The sequence below is a fragment of the Loxodonta africana genome, chromosome 4 (genome assembly GCF_030014295.1).
Source record: "Loxodonta africana isolate mLoxAfr1 chromosome 4, mLoxAfr1.hap2, whole genome shotgun sequence".
In the NCBI taxonomy this organism is placed as follows: Eukaryota; Metazoa; Chordata; class Mammalia; order Proboscidea; family Elephantidae; genus Loxodonta; species Loxodonta africana.
The window spans coordinates 49,685,809-49,704,608 of NC_087345.1; the positions used below are offsets into that span (position 1 = coordinate 49,685,809).

At 37.9% G+C, this 18,800-nt stretch overlaps 1 pseudogene; it reads right to left on the reverse strand.

The window, feature by feature from the left end:
* Window positions 1-518: 518 nt before the first annotated feature.
* Window positions 519-1,492, reverse strand: LOC111747564 (eukaryotic initiation factor 4A-I-like; annotated as a pseudogene).
* Between the last annotated feature and the right edge of the window lie 17,308 nt (window positions 1,493-18,800).

Genomic DNA, 18,800 nt, shown 5'->3' on the forward strand with positions numbered 1-18,800 from the left:
TTAATATGATATCTGTCAATAGTTCTAACATCACTGGCCATGCTTTTACAAGATGAGTTATATAAATAATATAGGTTTAAATGTTTAGGAGAACTTACCATTAATAGTTTATTTGGACAAATAAATAAAAGTAATTTAGAATATTACTAAATCATACAAAGTATGTTTGCAAGTATACATGTTCAGTATTTACCAATATGATTTCTCCTTGAATGTCATATAAAAATTATCTGTACAGTTGCAATTGTATGCATGTCAGATTTAGAGAAGCTCTTACATCAATTTTCAATTTCCAAATGGCAGGCTAATTAGTTTTATATATCTTATCTTTTTTGGAATGGAAAATCTATTGTTCTATTTTTTTTGTCTCAGAAACTGACATTCATTCAGAGAGAAGAAAAAGAAAAAGAATGACAAGATCTCCATCTCTTGGCTCCCTTTCCTACCCCTCCTGCTCTTCCTCAGGCCCCCAGGACTGTGCCCTGGCCAGGGTGAGGTAGCAGGACAGACAGCCCCTCTCAGATGAGGTCATCAACACTGAGGGACATCTCCTCAATAGAGGCATTGTAGAAGGTCTCGGTATCCTGAAGAGTCTGCTTGTCTTCCTCCGTCACCACGTTAATACCCACACCTTCACGGCCCAAACGTCCACCACTACCAATTCTCTGGGTATAGTTTTTCCTCTTAGTGGGAAGGTCATAGTTGATGACTAAAGAAACCTGCTGCACATTAATGTCTCTGGCCAGTAGGTCAATGGTAATCAGTACCCTGCTAGAACCAGAACGGAACTCCCTTATATTCCCATTTTGTTCCTTTTGGTCCGTATCTCCAAGTATGGCGGAGACAACAAAGTCTCGGGTGTGCATCTTTCTAGTGAGCCAATCAACCTTCCTCTGGGTGTTAATGAAGATGACTGCCTGGATGATGGTCAAGATTTCATACAAATTACACAGTGTGTCCAGCTTCTACACCTCATGTTCTTCACATTGATGTAGAATTGGCAGATACCCTCCAGGGTCAATTCTTTCTTCTTGACAAGAATCTGAATGAGGTCCCTCATGAACTTCTTGGTCACCTAAGCACATCAGAAGGCGTTGTAGCTGATAGCAAAACTACCTGGGTGCTGCTCTTAAGCTTTTGGAATATGTCATAGATCTGTTCTTGGAATCCACAGCTTAACATTTCATCAGCTTCATCCAGTACAAACATCTCAATGTATTTGGGATACAGGTATATTCAATTAAGCTTATCAAACACACAGCCTCAGGTATCCACAATGATATGGGGAGCCTCCAACTGCAGCTTCTGCACTTCAGCACTCACATTGGTGCCCCCATGTAGGTATGGCAGGAGGCACCCATGTAATCTCCTAATGCCATCATAACCTTCTGTATCTGCTGGGCCAGTTCTTGAGTGGGAGCCAGGACCAAGACCTGGGTAGCCTTTAGATCCAATTCAATCTGCTGCAGAATTGATATGGCAAAAAGTGGCAGTTTTCCCAGCCCCAGACTGAGCTTGAGAGATCACAGCATAACCCTTGATAGAAGGAAGAATGGCTCACTGCTGGATGGCAGAGGGCCTCTCAAAACCATAGGAATAGATGCCTTGGAGCAGGGACTCTGAGAGTGTCCTGTCATTGAAGTTGTCAACAATCTCATTCCAGTTACTCTCTATGATACCTTTGGGCTCCATCCCACTGGGACCATTTCCTCTGGATCAGGTATCTTGACTCACAGACACTATCCTTAGAAACTAGGCTATTATTTTGACTGCTATGGAATAGTTCACATTTGATTAAGCCCTACATGCTATTCACTGGGTAAGCATAAAGACTTTTTAATTATATGAAGTAAGGTCATATTATGCTTTGACAGGGAAGATAGTAGACAATCTTTCCTGTTAATCTTATTCAGTGGTATTTACATACAGTATTTTTACAGATTGTTTCATCTCATATCTTCAGAAGAGGAGAAGTCAAGGTAGAGTGTTTTCTATCTTGCTCCACCACTAGGTAAGAGGGAGCAGAAGAGAAGAAATGCTTAGCCAAACACTTCATAAGCTACTAAAGTAGCTCAATCACTCCCTCCCTGCTTTTAAAATATGGAAATGGAAGTGATATGAGGATTTTTTCTTTCTTCTCCTATAATGCACAGCACCTTTACACTGTGATCATTGCAAGACAAATCAGAAGAAAAAGAATAAAGTGGTGGCAGGGAAAATAGAAAAACAAACTAAGATTGATTACATAAAATAATCCTAGCTCTCAAATTAGTTCAAGGAAACCTGGTGTTGCAATGGTTACGAGTTCGGTTGCTAGTTGAAAGGATGGTGGTTGAAACCCACACAGCAACTACACTGGAGAAATATCAGGTGGTCCACACCTATAAAGATTACAGCCACTCTGTCACATGCAGTCTCTATGAGTCAGAGTCAGTTTGAAGGCCCCCAACAAGAAGAAGAAAATTTGTTCAGTTAAGCAGAGAAATACACCAGCAATTAATGACAAATATTTCTTTTTATATTTTTCCTGTCCTTAGTTTTCCTATGAAATGGAGACAAATGATCTAAATAATATACTGTATCTTAGTATGTCTTTTTTTCCCCCTGTTTAAAACAAACAATTTAAACAGAACAAAACAAAACAAAAATACACAAATAATATAACATCTTATCTGCAATGCCTGGGGTTGAGTTCAGAAGAATATTTTATTCATTTGCCAGATGTATGTGTGCCATGCCATTGTTGCCTAGAGTATACACTTTATGGGACATAATTTCTAGGATCTGCTCCAAGACCACATGGTCCAGGGGGTAAATGATTCTATGGTTGAATGTGATTCTTTTCTTGGATGGTCATAGTTAAGTTAGCTCACTAAAGGTGCTAGAAACATTTTAATTTGATTAAAAAAACTTCTTTAACTTTGTTAATCCCACGTTTCTCAAACTTAGTTCTCTTTATGTTTGTTGTAGTGTGTTGTAGAATCATTTTCGACTCATACAGACCCTTTAGGACAGAGTACAACTGCCCCATAGGGTTTCCAAGACTGAAATCTTTAGGGGAGCAGATCATTAGGTCTTTTCTTTCACAGAGTGGCTGATGGGTTTAAACACCAACCTTTCAGTTAACAGTAGAGTGCTTAACCATTGCACCAGTAGGGCTCCTCTCTATATATTCTTCTCCCTATATCACTGTTTTCACAGTTAATATTATTCAACAGTAGAAGATGGGACCTAGGGGTCAGACTGTCTAGTATCTAATACTGGCTCTGCTACATGCTATGACCCATGAGTCTTTCAGTTTGTTGTATTGTGGGAGCTTGCATTTGCTGTGATTCTGGAAGCTATGCTACCAGTATAAAAACACCAGCAGGGTCACTCATGGTGGACAGATTTCAGCTGAGCTTCCAGATGAAGACAGACGAGGAAGAAGGACCCAGCAGTCTACTTCTGAAAAGAATTAGCCAGTGAAAACCATATGAATAGCAATGGAAAATTGTCTCATATAATGCTAGAATATGAGCCTCTCATGTTGGAAGGCACTCAAAAAATGGCGGGAGAAGAGCTGCCTTCTGAAGGTAGCACTGGCCTTGATGACATGGATGGAGTCAAGCTTTCGGGACCTTCATTTGCTGATGTGGCATGACTCAAAATAAGAAGAAACAGCTGCAAATGTCCATTAATAATTGGAACCTGGAAAGTATGAAGTATGAATCTAGGAAAACTGAAATTGTCAAAAATGAAATGGAACACATAAACATCGATATGCTAGGCATTAGTGAGCTGAAATGGATTGGTACTGCCACTGTGAATCAGACAATCATATGGTCTACTATGCCAGTAATGATGACTTTAAGAAGAATGGCATTGCATTCATCATCAAAAAGAACATTTCAAGATCTATCCTGAAGTACAACACTGACAGTGATAGGATAAAATGCATACACCCTCAAGAAAGATCAGTTAATATGATTATTGTTCAAATTTATGCACAAACCACTAAGGCCAAAGATGAAGAAATAGAAGATTTTTACCAAATTCTGCAGTCTGAAATTGATCAAACATGCAATCAGGATATATTGAGAATTACTGGTGATTGGAATGTGAAAGTTGGAAACAAAGAAGGATCAGTAGTTGGAAAATAAGGCCTTCGTGATAGAAACGATGCTGGAGATTGCGTGATAGAATTTTGTAAGACCAATGACTTCTTCATTGCAAATACACTTTTTTACCAACATAAATGGTGACTATACATTTTTTTTTTTTTTTATACATGTGAACTTTGCCAGATGGAATACACAGGAAACAAAATGACTGCATCTGGGGAAAGAGATGATGGAAAAGCTCAATATCATCAATCAGAACAAGGCCAGCGGACTGGTGTGGAAGAGATCACCAATTGCTCATATGTAATTTCAAGCTGAAGCTGAAGAAAATTAGAACAAGTCCATAAAGCCAAAGTATGACCTTGAATATATCCCATCTGAGTTTAGAGATCATCTCAAGAATAGATTCGACCCATTGAACACTAATGACTGAAGATCAGAAGAGTTGTGGAATGACATCAAGGACCTCATACATGAAGAAAGCAAGAGGTTATAAAAAAACAGGAAAGAAAGAAAAGGCCAAAACAAAAATCAGAAGAGACTCTAAAAGTTGCTCTTGAACTTCAGGAAGCTAAAGCAGAAGGAAGAAATGATGAAGTAAAAGAGCTGAAGAGATGATTTCAAAGGGCACTCGATGACAAAATGGAGTATTATAATGGCATGTGCAAAGAGCTGGAGATACAAAACCAAAAGGGAAGAACATGGTCAACATTTCTCAAGCTGCAGGAACTGAAGAAAAATTTCAAGCCTCAAGTTGCAATGTTAAGAATTCTATGGAAAAAAAAATAAACAACACAGGAAGCAGCAAAAAAATGGTGGAAGGAATACAGGGTCTCTATACTGAAAAGAATTGGTTGATGTTCCATTTCAGGAGGTAGCATATGATCAGGAACAGATGCTACTGAAGGAAGAAGTCCAAGCTTCACTGAAGGCATTGGTAAAAAATAAGGCTCCAAGAATTGACAGAATACCAATTGAGATGTTTCAGCAAACAGATGACGTGCTGGAAGTGCTCACTTATGTATACCAGGAAATTTGGAAGACAGGTACCTGGCCAACCAACTGGAAGAGATCTATATTTATGCCTATTTCCAAGAAAGGTGATCCAACTGAATGTGGAAATTATCGAACAATATAACTAATATATATGAACGGGCAACTGCCAAAAACTCAAGCCGGATTCAGAAGAGGGTGTGAAACTAGGGATATCCTTGCTGATGTTAGATGGATCCTGGCTGAAAGCAGAGCATACCAGAAATATGTTTACCTGTGTTTTATTGACTATGCAAAGGCTTTCGACTGTGTGGATCATAACAAATCATGGGTAACACTGGGAAGAATGGGAATTCCAGAACACTTAATTGTGCTCATGAAGAACCTGTACATTAACCACAAGGCAGTCATTGGAACAGAATAAGGGAATACTGTGTGGTTTCAAGTCAGAAAAGGTTTGTGTCAGGGTTGTATCCTTTCACCATACCTATTCAATCTTTATGCTAAGCAAATAATTCAAGAAGCTGGACTATATGAATAAGAATGGGGCATCAGAATGGGAGGAAGATTCATTAACAATCTGCATTATGCTGATGACAGACCCTGCTTGCTGAAAGTGAAGAGGACTTGAAGCATTTACTGATGAAAATCAAAGACCACATCCTTTAGTCTGGATTAAACCTCGACATAAAGAAACCAATAATCCTCACAACTGGACCAATAAGCAACATCATGAAAAATGAAGAAAAGTTTGAAGTTGTCAAGGATTTCATTTTACTTGGATCCACAATCAACACCCATGGAAGCAGCAGTCACAAAATCAAAAGACCCTTTGCACTGGGCAAATCTGCTGCAAAAGACCTCTTTAAAGTGTCAAAAAGCAAAGATGTTGCCTTGAAGACTAAGGTGCGCCTGACCCAAGCCATGGTATTTTCAATCGCATCACATGCTTGTGAAAGCTAGATGATGAATAAGAAAGACCAAAGAAGAATCGACACCTTTGAATTGTGGCATTGGTGAAAAACGTTACATATACCATGAACTTTAAAAAGAACGAACAAATCTGTCTTGGAAGAAGTACTACCAGAATGCTCCTTAGAAGCAAGAATGGTGAGATAATGTCTCACATACTTTGGACATATTATCAGGAAGGATCAGTCCCTGGAGAAGGACATCATGCTTGGCAAAATAAAAAGTCAGCAAACAAGAGGAAGACCTTCAATGAGATAGACTGACACAGTGGCTGCAACAATGGACTCAAGAATAACAACGATTGTGAGGATGTCATAGGACTCATAGGTTTGCTGTCAGAACTGACTCGAGGGTACCTAAGGACAACAATATGGCAAGTTAAGTAAAAATGTTTTTAAATAGAGTTATTTTAAAGTAGCTTTAGATTCACTGGAAAGTTTACAGAAGTGATACTGAATGACCCGCTGCCATAGAGTTGATTCATAGAGGCCCTATAAGCCAGAGAAGAACTGCCCCATAGGTTTCCTAGGCTATAAATCTTTATGGAAGCAGACTGCCACACCCTTATCCCACAATGTGGCTGGTGGGTTCGAATTGCAGATCATTTGATTCACAGCTGAGTGTTTAGTCACTGCCCCACCAGGGCTACTTAGAGGTTAAGACAGAGTTCTCATACACACATCATTCAGTTTTCGTTGTTGTTAACATCTTATGTTAGCATGACACATTTGTTACAATTATTGAACCAGTATTGATACATTATTACTAAGTAAAGCCCAAAATTTATTCAACTTTCCTTAGTATTTAAATAATGAGTTTTTTTTTTTTTTAGTCCAAATATTCTATCCAGGTTACAAACAGTGCGTTTAGTCCTTATGTTTCCTGAGGCTCCTCTTGCTGTGACAGTTTCTCAGGCTTCCCTTGTTTTTGATGACCTGCTTTGACAGTTTTCAGGATTACTGGTCAGGAATTTTGTAGAATGTCCCACATTTGGGTTTTGTCTGATATTCTTTTTTTTTTTTTTTTATGGTTAGACTAGGATTATAAATTATGTTATATTTGGGGGAGTAAAGCCACAAACATAACATGTTGTTTTTATCACATCACTCAAGGGTACATGCTATCAACATGACATTGCTGTTGATGTTGATTGATCACCTGGCTTATATTTCCTGTCTTGATCTCACTGAGCTCTAGACTCATAAATATAACTGATTTCTTGTCTTTGCCTATGACACACTTAGAGCAAATTTTGGGGAGAGATGTTAAGTTCTGTCCACTTGGTCAAATGCCATTTTGGCAAGATTATCCTTTCGTGATGGAGTTTTGGTTGACTATTTGTATGGATCTATTTCTGGTTTTTATTCTTTTCCATTAATCAATGTATCTGTTCTTTCACCAGTACCCCATTGTCTTGATTTCTGTAGCTTCAGAGTAAGTCTTGAAATCAGGTAGTATGAGTCCTCCAGCTTTGTACTTCTTCAGTGTTGTGTTGGCTATTCTAGTTTTTTTGCTTTCTGAGTAAAGTTTAGAATCGGTTTGTTGATCTCCCAAATATAGTTTGTCAGAATTTTGACTGGGACTGCTTTGAATCTATAAGTCAGGTTGGAAAGAATTGACATCTTAACACCGTTGAGCGTTCCTACCTATGAACATGGAAATAAATTTCATTTATTTAGCTCTTGTTTGATTTCATTCACGAGTCTTGTTATTTTCCACACATGAATTCCTTATATATTTTGTTAGATTTATACCTAAATATTTAATTTTTATGTGCTATTTAAAATTTTTAAGTTAATTTCAAATTCCTTTTTTGTTTTCTTTATTGCCAGTATATAGGAAAGCAGTTGAATTTTGTATGCCTGTTGCTATCAATTTCAACTCATAGTGACCCTGTAAGACAGAGTAGAGCTGCCCCATAGGGTTTCCAAGGAGCTGCTGGTGGATTCGAATGGCTGACCTTTGGATTAGCAGCCAAACTCTTAACCATTGCATATTAACATTTTATCCTGCAATCATGCTATGCTCATTTATTAGTTCTAGGAAATTTTTTTTTTCTTGTTATTGGGATTTTCTGCATATACAATGTAATGTCATCTGTGAATAAAGATAGTTTTATTTCTTCCTTCCTGATTTGTATCCTGTATTTCCTTTCGTTGTTGCATTAGCTAGGACTTCTAGTACAATGTTGAACATGAGCCACAAGGGAGACAGTTTCAGGATAAAGTGTCCGTTTCTCACCATTAAAAATGAGGTTAGATGTGGATTTTTGTAGACATGCTTTAGCAGGTTGAGGAAGTTTTTATCTATCCCTAATTGCTGAGAATTTTTGTCATAAATAGATGCCAAATAAGTTTTTTGCATCAGTTGATATAATGTGATTTTTATTTTCTAGCCTGTTGTTGTGGTAGATTATACTGATTGATTTCAAATGTTGAACCAGGCCTCTGTAACTGGAATAAAGCTCACTGGCTCATTGTGTATAATTCTTTTTATATATTGTTGGATTTGGTCTGTTAATATTTTGTTGAGGGCTTTCGCATCTATATTCATGAGAGGTATTGGGCTGTATGTAGTTTTGCTCTCTTTTAATGTACTTCTCTGGTTTTGATATTTGGGTAATGGCCTCTTCATAGATAGAGTTTGGAAGGGCTCTTTTTGCATGTATTTTCTAAAAGACATTTTAGAGAACTGGGATCTTTTTTTTTTTTCTTTAAATGTTTGGTAAAATTCACCAAAAAAAATCTGAGCCTGGTGATTTCTTTCTTTTTTTAGGGTATTAATTACTAAGTTTTTGAATAAATATATGCCTACTCAGATTATATAGTTCCTCTTGTGTGAGTTTTGGTAGTTTGTGTTTTTCAAGAAATTGGCCCATTTCATCTAAGTTATAAAATTTGTGGGCATAGAGTTGCTCATAGCACTCCTTATCCTTTTAATGACCATGACATAATAAGGATGACCTCTCACTTCCGATGCTAATAATTAGATTCTTTTCTCTCTCTCTTTTTTTTTTTTTTTTTTTTGGTTAGCCTAGTTAGAGGTTTATCAATTTTTTTTTATCTTTTCAAAGAACCAACTTTTGATTTCATCAATTCTCTCTCCCTGTTTCAATTTTATCGATTTCTGTTCTAATTTTTATTATTTCTTTCTTCTTTTTCAGAAGAAAGGCCTCAGGATCTGCCTCTAAAACTTCAGAGGTTTGAAAACCCTATGGAGTGCAGTTCTTTACACTTAAATTTTTCTCCTTTCTCTTGTTTCCTAAGGTAGTAGCTTAGGTTATTGATTTTGACCTTATTTTCTAAGATATGTGTTGAATGTATCGATTTTCCTCTAAGTACATCATTACATCTCACAAATTTTGATAAATTGTATTCTCATTCTCTTTTAGCTTCAGATATATTTTTTAACCCCCTGAGACTTCTTCTTTGACACGTGTGTAATTTAGAATTGTGTTATTTAATCTTCAAATATTTCTGGATTTTCCAACTATCTTTCTGTTATTGATTTCTAATTTAGTTTCATTGTGGTATGAGAACTAATTTTGAATGATTTCTATTCTTTTAAACTTGTTTAAACAAAGAGCTATCCCTTATCCTAAGAATAGAAAAAATAAACAATTTTTTCCACTTCCATTTATTCTTTCTCCAACTGTCTTCCTTTTGTTATGTAGACCCTAGTTTCTGGCGCATATCATTTTCCTTCTCCCTGAAAAACTTATTTTACTTTTCTGTCAGGGAAGATCTACTGGATTGGAAACCCTGTTTTTGTTTATCAAGATATGTCTTTGTTTTTCCTTCACTTTTGAACAATAATTTCCTTAGATGTAGACTTCTAGGTTGGTGGGGTTCTTTCTTATAATAATTTATTTTTCACTTCACTATCTTTTTACTTGCATAGTTTTTAGTGAGAAACCTACTATAATTCCTAACTTTGTTTCTCCCCAGGAATTTTTCATTCTCATGCTAGTCAATACTGAGCTTCCAGCCATTTTTCAAAATTACCGTTTTAGTAGTCCTAGCAGTTTATGACCCCACTGGCTTCTGCTACGTGGAAGCAGCAGATTTTTGTTGTGACTCTAAATTCACCTGCCTCTCCATATTTAAGGATGGCCATTTGCCTTAGGAAACCCTGATGGCGTAGTGGTTAAGTGCTACAGTTGCTAACCAAAAGTTTGGCAGTTTGAATCTACCAGGTGCTCCTTGGAAACTCTATGAGACAGTTCTACTCTATCCAAGGGAGTCATTATGAGTTGGAATCGACCTGACAGCAACAGGTTTGGGGTTTGGTTTGCCTTAAGACCTCAGATCTTTAAAAGGAACAAGAAAGGTTGTTTTATGTTCAGTTTGATCATCTTCTTCTTCTTGTAACAATGGATGTGATGACTCCCAAGCTGTTTATATGTTGGAGCTGAAAGTGAACATTTTATGTATTTTTGTTACTTAAGTTTCCTCATGTATAATCGTAAGTAATAATAATACTTACCTCACAAGAAAAAAAAAAAAAAAACATGAGGATTACATGAATTAATAAATATAAGGTACCTAGATCAGTTCCTAAGGAGCTCTGATGGTACGGTGGTTATGCGCTCAGCTGATAACCAAAATGTTGGCAGTTTGAGCTCACTAGTCACTTCTTGAGCGAAAAATGTGGTAGTCTGTTTTCATAAAGATTACAGCTTTGGGAGAAAACTACAAAACACTACTGCAAGAAACCAAAAGAGATCTACATAAATGGAAAAACATACCATGCTCATGGAAACAGAAACTCAAGATTGTAAAAATGACAACTCTACCGAAAGTGATTTACAAATACAATGCAATCCGGATCCAAATACCAACAACATTCTTTAAAGAGATGGAAAAACTAATCATTAACTTTATATGGAAAGGGAAGAAGCCCCAGATAAGGAAAGCACTATTGAAGAAGAATAATGAAGCAGGAGAGCTCACACTACCTGACCACAGAACCTACTATACAGCTACAGTAGTCAAAACAGCCTGGTGCTGGTACAATGACACATACATGGCCAATGAAGCAGAATTGAGAACCCAGATGTAAATCCATCCACCTCTCGTCATTTGATTTTTGACAAGGGCCCAAAGTCCATCAAATGGGAGAAAAGACAGTCTTTTTAACAAATGGTGCTGACAAAACAGGATGTCCATCTGCAAAAAAAAAAAAATGAAACAGGACCCATACCTCACACCATATAAAAACTAACTCAAAATGGATCAAAGACCTAAATATAAAGCCAAAAACCATGAAGTTCATAGAAGAAAAAATAGGATCAATGCTAGAGACCCTAATACACGGCATTAACAGGATACAAACCACAACCAACAACACACAAGCTCCAGAGGATAAGCTAGATAACTGGAATCTTCTAAAAATTAAATACTTACGCTCATCAAAAGACTGCACCAAAAACTGGGAAAAATTTTTTGGCTATTACAAATCAGACAAAGGTCTAATCTCTAAAATCTACAAGAAAATCCAACACCTTTAGAACAAAAAGACAATCCAATTAAGACATGGGCAAAGGGAATGAACAGACACTTCGCCACATAAGACATTCAAGTGGCCAAAAGACACATGAGGAAATGCTCATGATCTCTAGCCATTAAACCAAAAACCAAGCCAAACTCATTGCCGTTGAGTTGATTGCAACTCACAGCAACCCTATAGGACAGAATAGAACTGCCCCATTGAGTTTCCAAGGAGCGCCTGGTGGATTTGAACTGCCTACCTTTTGATTAGCAGCTGTAGCACTTAATCACTATGCCACCAGGGTTTCCTTCTAGCCATTAGAGAAACGCAAATCAAAACCACTATGAGATACCATCTTGCTCCTGCATTACTGGCACAAATCAATAAAACAAGAAATAACAAATGTTGGAGAGGCTGCGGTGAGATCAGAACTCTTATGCACTGCTGGTGGAAATGCAAAATGATGAAACCATTTTGGAAAATGATGTGGTGCTTCCTTAGAAAGCTAGAAATAGAAATACCATATGATCCAGCAATCCTACTCCTAGGAATAAATCCTGGGGAAATAAGAATTGTCACACGAATAGGCATATGCACGCCCGTGTTCATTGCAGCATTGTTCACAATAGCAAAAAGAAGGAAACAATCTAGGGGCCCATCAACAGATGAATGGATAAACAAACTGGTACATACACACAATGGAGTATTACGCAATGATGAAGAACAATGATGAATCTGTGAAGTATCTCATAATATGAACGAATCTGAAGGGCATTATGCTCAGTGAAATAAGTCAATCACAAAAGGACAAATATTGTATGAGACCACTACTGTAAAAACTCACAAAAAGGTTTACATACAAAAAGAAACAATCTTTGATGGTTATGAGCCAGGGGAGTGGTGGGGATGAAATACACTTAATAGACAATAAATAAGTGGAAACTGTGGTAAAGGGTAAGACTGTACACAATACTGGTGAAGCCAGCACAACCTGTACAAGGCAAGGTCATGGTAGCTCCACAGACACATCCAAACTCCCTAAGGGACCAAGTTTCTGGGCTAAAGGCTATGGGAATCATGGTCTTGGAGAACAGCTAGCTCAATAGGGATAACGTAGTTTATAAAGAATATGTTCTACATTCTACTTTGGTGAGTAGCATCTGGGTGTCTTAAAAGCCTGTGAGGTTATCTAGGATACTCCACTGGTCTCACCCCTTCAGGAGCAAGGGAGAATGAAGAAAATTAAAAACACAAAGGGAAGATTAAGCCAAAGGACTAATAGACCACATCTACCATGGCCTCCACCAGACTGAGTCCAGTACAACTAGATGGTGCTCAGCTACCACCACTGACTGCTCTGACAGGGATCACAATAGAGGGTCCCGGACAGAGCTTGAGAAAAATGTAGAACAAAATTCTAACTCAAAAAGAAAGACCAGATTCACTGGCCTGAGAGAGACTGCAGAAACGCTGAGAGTATGGCCCCCGGACACCCTTTCAGCTCAGTAATGAGGTCACTCCTGAGGTTCACCCTTCAACCAAGGGTTGAACAGACTCATAGAACAAAATAAGACTAAAGGGGTGCACCAGCCCTGGGGCAGAGACTGGAAAGCAGGAAGGAACAGGAAAGCTGGCAATAGGGAACCCAGGGTTGAGAAGGGAGAGTATTGACGTGTTGTGGGGTTGTTAACCGATGTCGTAGAACAATGCTTGTACTAACTGTTTGGTGAGAAACTAGTTTGTTCTGTAAATCTTCATCTAAAGTACAATTTTAAAAAATTAATTAATTAAGAAAAAAGTTTATAGCTTTGGAAACCTCATGGGGCAGGACTACTTTGTCCTATAAGGTTGCTATGAGTCGGAATTGACTCAAAAGCAATGGGGTTTAGATCAGTTCCTGGCAATAAGTGCTCAGTAGCTGTTGACTATTATTAGCCAACACAAAGTTTTCTTATGGTACCGTAAGCAATCACAGCAATAAAAAGAAAGACCAGTTTATAAATGCAGACATATAATATTCACTAAAACAAACCAAGATTATGCTTTTACCAGTATATAACTAGAAATAAATTATTAATGTTATTAGATATACAGAATGATATCAGCATATTACTCAGGATGTGAGTAAATTAAATACATGAAAAAATAGAGCTATTATAGCCCTGTAAACCAAACCCAGTGCCGTTGAGTCGATTCTGACTCAGTGACCCTACAGGACAGAGTAGAACCGCCCCATATAGTTTCCAAGGAGTGCCTGGAGGATTCGAACTGCCAACCCTTTGGTTGGCAGCCGTAGCACTGAACCACTATACCACCAGGGTATCACTAAACCATGAAAAATATCAAACATAAAGCCAGTAATGTCCTGAGCTTTTCCTTTATATGGGGCAACATATTAGTGTGACTGAAGTCAAGTTGAGTTGATGCTTGGTTACTTGAAACGAGAATATCTACATGATACACATAACTTTAGATATTTCTATTCTTTTGTTTCATACACAGCTTAAATATAATCTGAGTACTTTTTGTGTTATCTTGTAAATAGTAAGATATTAAGTGCACTCATTGCTTTCAAATAGAAAATAGCAGGACTTTCATGTATTATTTAAACTTTTCTAATGAAGAAATTAAAATTGAAAGGTACAGTAAATCATGCACATAGTAAATAAGAGTTCAGCTTTTGAGCAAATGATTTCTAGATTTCATATCCAATGAATTATTTCATTTTGTTCCAAAAAAGAGATTATATCCTATTTCTGTGTTACCAAATTTCCCATACTTTATACACCATTTTTATCATCTTTTTCACTTTCACGTTATCCCTATTTCTATCCTGATTTATTCATTTAAAATAGCCAATCACTGACTTTTTTGGATTTGTCATCATTCATTATTAACTTTGCTAATAATACAGGAGTCCTTCAGCCACATATGCTAATTTTATCTTTTCATCTAGACCTCAGTGCTATTCAGTGCACAGTTTTCTTCCCTACATACATACTGCTACCTGAAGTGTAACACCAAGTAAATCTCTTCTTTTTCAGTTGTATGCTTTGCTGAAAATGAAGGTGTGTGACAGACTGGAAGGAATGTAGGCGCTGAGTCAGCTTTAGGTTCAGATTCAATTCCAGTCAATTATTAGATGAGTCACTTTTGTTGTAATTTTTTTTAGCAGTGGGTTAAAATTGCAATAATTGTAATGTGGCACTATGTTATGAGGAATATAAGAGAAATACATCTGTAAATTTGAGGAGTAGTCATTGGTACACAGTAAACAAGAAAAGGGAGAAAAAGACATAACATTTAGTATTCACCTATGGGTCAGTCAGTCAGATACTTTATATATATTTTGAATAATAATATCATAACAACCCATACAGTTATCTCAAGGATGATTGGTGGATGGACCAACAGATACAGGCACAGGATCATGCAGATTTGGGACTGAAGACTGTACTTCACTAAGACAGCTACATACAGTAGGGGACAGAATAGCTTCCCACAGAGGTCCCAGCTGCCAATGGAAAATACCTGATTTGGATAAAGTTTCCATCAGGACCCTTGAAAAAAAAAAAAAAGGCTGCTGTTGAGTTGGATTCAACTTAAAGCAACCTATAGGATAGAGCAGAACTGCTCACGGGGTTTCCAAGGAACAGCTGGTGGCTTCAAACTGCCCCCCCCTTTTTAATAATTTTTATTGTGCTTTAAGTGAAGGCTTACAAATCAAGTCAGTCTCTCACACAAAAACTTATATACACCTTGCTACATACTCCCAATTACTCTCCCCCTAATGAGACAGACCACGCCCTCCATCCACTCTCTCTTTTCGTGTCCATTCTGCCAGCTTCTAACCCCCTCTGCCCTCTCAACTCCCCTCCAGGCAGGAGATGCCAACATAGCCTCAAGTGTCCACCTGATCCCAGAAACTCACTCCTCACCAGCATCCCTCTCCAACGCATTCTCCAGTCCAATCCATGTCTGAAAAGTTGGCTTCGGGAATGGTTCCTGTCCTGGGCCAACAGAAGGTCTAGAGGCCATAAGCATTTTTTAATTGGGTTATTTGTCTTTTTGTAGTTGAGTTTTGCAGTATCACGTTAAAGATTTTAGAGATCAGGCACAGATCAGAAATGTCATAGCTAAAAACTTTTTCCCAGTCTGTAGGTCTGAAGGTCTGGAGGCCATGACCACCGAGGTCCTTCTAGTCTCAGTCAGACAATTAAGTCTGGTCTTTTTACAAGAATTTGGGGTCTGCATCCCACTGCTCTCCTGCTCCCTCAGGGGTTCTCTGTTGTGTTTCCTGTCAGGGCAGTCATCAGTTGTAGCCGGGCACCATCTAGTTCTTCTGGTCTCAGGATGATGTAGTCTCTGGTTCATGTGGCCCTTTCTGTTTCTTGGGCTCAAAATTACCTTGTGTCCTTGGTGTTCTTCATTCTCCTTTGATCCAGGTGGGTTGAGACTCATTGATGCATCTTAGATGGCTGCTTGCTAGCGTTTAAGACCCCAGACACCACTTTCCAAAGTGGGATGCAGAATGTTTTCTTAATAGGTTTTATTATGCCAATTGACTTAGATGTCCCCTGAAACCATGGTCCCCAAACCCCTGCCCCTGCCTCACTGTCCTTCGAAGCATTCAGTTTATTCAGGAAACTTCTTTGCTTTTGGTTTAGTCCAGTTGTGCTGACCTTCCCTGTATTCTGTGTTGTCTTTACACCTAAAGTAGTTCTTATCTACTAATTAGTGAATACCCCTCTCCTACCCTCCCTCCCTCCCCCCTCTCGTAACCACAAAAGAATGTTTTCTTCTCAGTTTAAACTATTTCTCCAGTTCTTATAATAGTGATCTTATACAATATTTGTCCTTTTGCAACTGACTAATTTCACTTAGCATAATGCCTTCCAGGATCCTCCATGTTATGAAATGTTTTACAGATTCCCCACTGTTCTTTATTGATGCGTAGTATTGCATTGTGTGAACATACCGTAATTTATTTATACATTCATCCATTGATGGGCATCTTGGTTGCTTCCATCTTTTTGCTGTTGTAAACAGTGCTGCAATAAACATGGGGGTGCATATATCTGTTCGTGTAAAGGCTCTTATTTCTCTAGGATATATTACAAGGTGTGGGATTTCTGGATCGTACGGTAGTTCTATTTCTGGCTTTTTAAGGAAGCACCAAATCGATTTCCAAAGTGGTTGTACCATTTTACATTCCCACCAGCAGTGTATAAGTGTTCCAGTCTCTCCACAACCTCTCCAACATTTATTATTTTGTGTTTTTTGAATTAATGCCAGCCTTGTTGGAGTAAGATGAAATCTCATGGTAGTTTTGATTCGCATTTCTGTAACGGCTAATGATCATGAGCATTTCCTCACGTATCTGTCAGCTACCTGAATATCCTCTTTAGGGAAGTGTCTGTTCATATCTCTTGCCCATTTTTTAATTGGGTTATTTCTCTTTTTGTAGTTGAGTTTTTGCAGTATCATGTAGATTTTAGAGATCAGGCACTGATCAGAAATGTCATAGCTAAATTTTTTTTCCCAGTCTGTAGGTGTCTTTTTACTCTTTTGATGAAGTCTTTGGATGAGAATAGGTGTTTGATTTTTAGGAGCTCCCAGTTATCTAGTTTTCCTTCTGCATTAGTAATAATGTTTTGTACACTGTTTATACCGTGTACTAGGGCTCCTAACATTGTCCCTATTTTTTCTTCCATCATCTTTATTGTTTTAGATTTTATATTTAGGTCTTTGATCCATTTTGCACTCATTTTTGTGCATGGTGTGAGGTGTGGGTCTTATTTCATTTTTTTGCAGATGGATATCCAGTCATGCCAGCACGATTTGTTAAAAAGGCTGTCTTTTCCCCATTTAACTGTTTTGGGACCTTTGTCAAATATCAGCTTCTCATATGTGGATGGATTTATGTCTGGATTCTCAATTCTGTTCCATTGGTCTATGTATTTCTTGTTGTACCAGTACCAGGCTGTTTTGACTACTGTGGAGGTATAATAGGTTCTAAAATCAGGTAGAGTAAGGCCTCCCCCTTTGTTTTTTTTTTTTTCAGTAATGCTTTACTTATCCGGGGCCTCTTTCCCTTCCATATTCTCCATCTCATTAAAGAATGTCATTGGAATTTGGATCAGAATTCCATTAAATGTATAGATTGTTTTTGGTAGAATAGACGTTTTTATAATGTTAAGTCTTCCTATCCATGAGTAAGGTATGTTTTTCCACTTATGTAGATCTCTTTTGGTTTCTTGCAGAAGTGTACTGTAGTTTTCTTTGTATAAGTCTTTTACATTCCTGGTAAGATTTATTCCTAAGTATTTTATCTTCTTGGGGGCTACTATAAATGGTATCGATTTGGTAATTTCCTCTTCGATGTTCTTTTTGTTGGTGTAGAGGAATCCAAGTGATTTTTGTATGTTTATCTTGTATCTCAACACTCTGCTGAACTCTTCTATTAGTTTCAGTACAAACTTCAGACCTTTTGTTTAGCAGCTGAATGCTTAATGACCACACCACCATGGCCCCATCAGGATCCTTAAGAAGATTTAATTTGCCTTCTCAAGGGGGTTTTTGTTTTAGTACCCTCTTCTACCCTCTGAATGTCCTTAGGTGGCACAAATGGTTTATACTCGACTTCTAATGTAAAGCTTGGCAATTCCAAACAGTTGTACCGAAGATAGGCCTGGCGATCTGTTTCTGTAAAGACTACACCCAAGAAAACTCTATGGAACAGTTCTATATTGTAACACACGGGGTCACCATGAGTTGGAATTGACTCGATGGCAACTAACAACTCTCTCAATCTATGGCTACATGGCCAGCCTACTACCCAGTTATGAGTAGCTGATATGAACCCTGTATTAGCCTGAGTGTTTGTTACAATAACTGGTGAAAGAAAGGTACATGCTCTAGCCCTATCACATCCCTGCAGCCCTAGGCCAAAGGTCTTCCTGATATCTGTTTATAGACAACTTTTATTGTTGGATATCCCTACTTAGCGGATGAATAGACTGAGTTATAAAGGTTACATGACTTCCTTAACAACAGTAAAATTGAATTTTAAACTGTTTAATTTGTCACCAAAGATGTGTATTTTCCTCTACACTCTGCTGTTAACAAAAAGGTTAGCAGTTCAAACCCACCAGCTGCTCTGTGGGCAAAAAGACCTGGTGATCTGCTCCTGGAAACTGCTCTATGAGATAGTTCTACTCTGTTCTACAGGGTCACTATGAG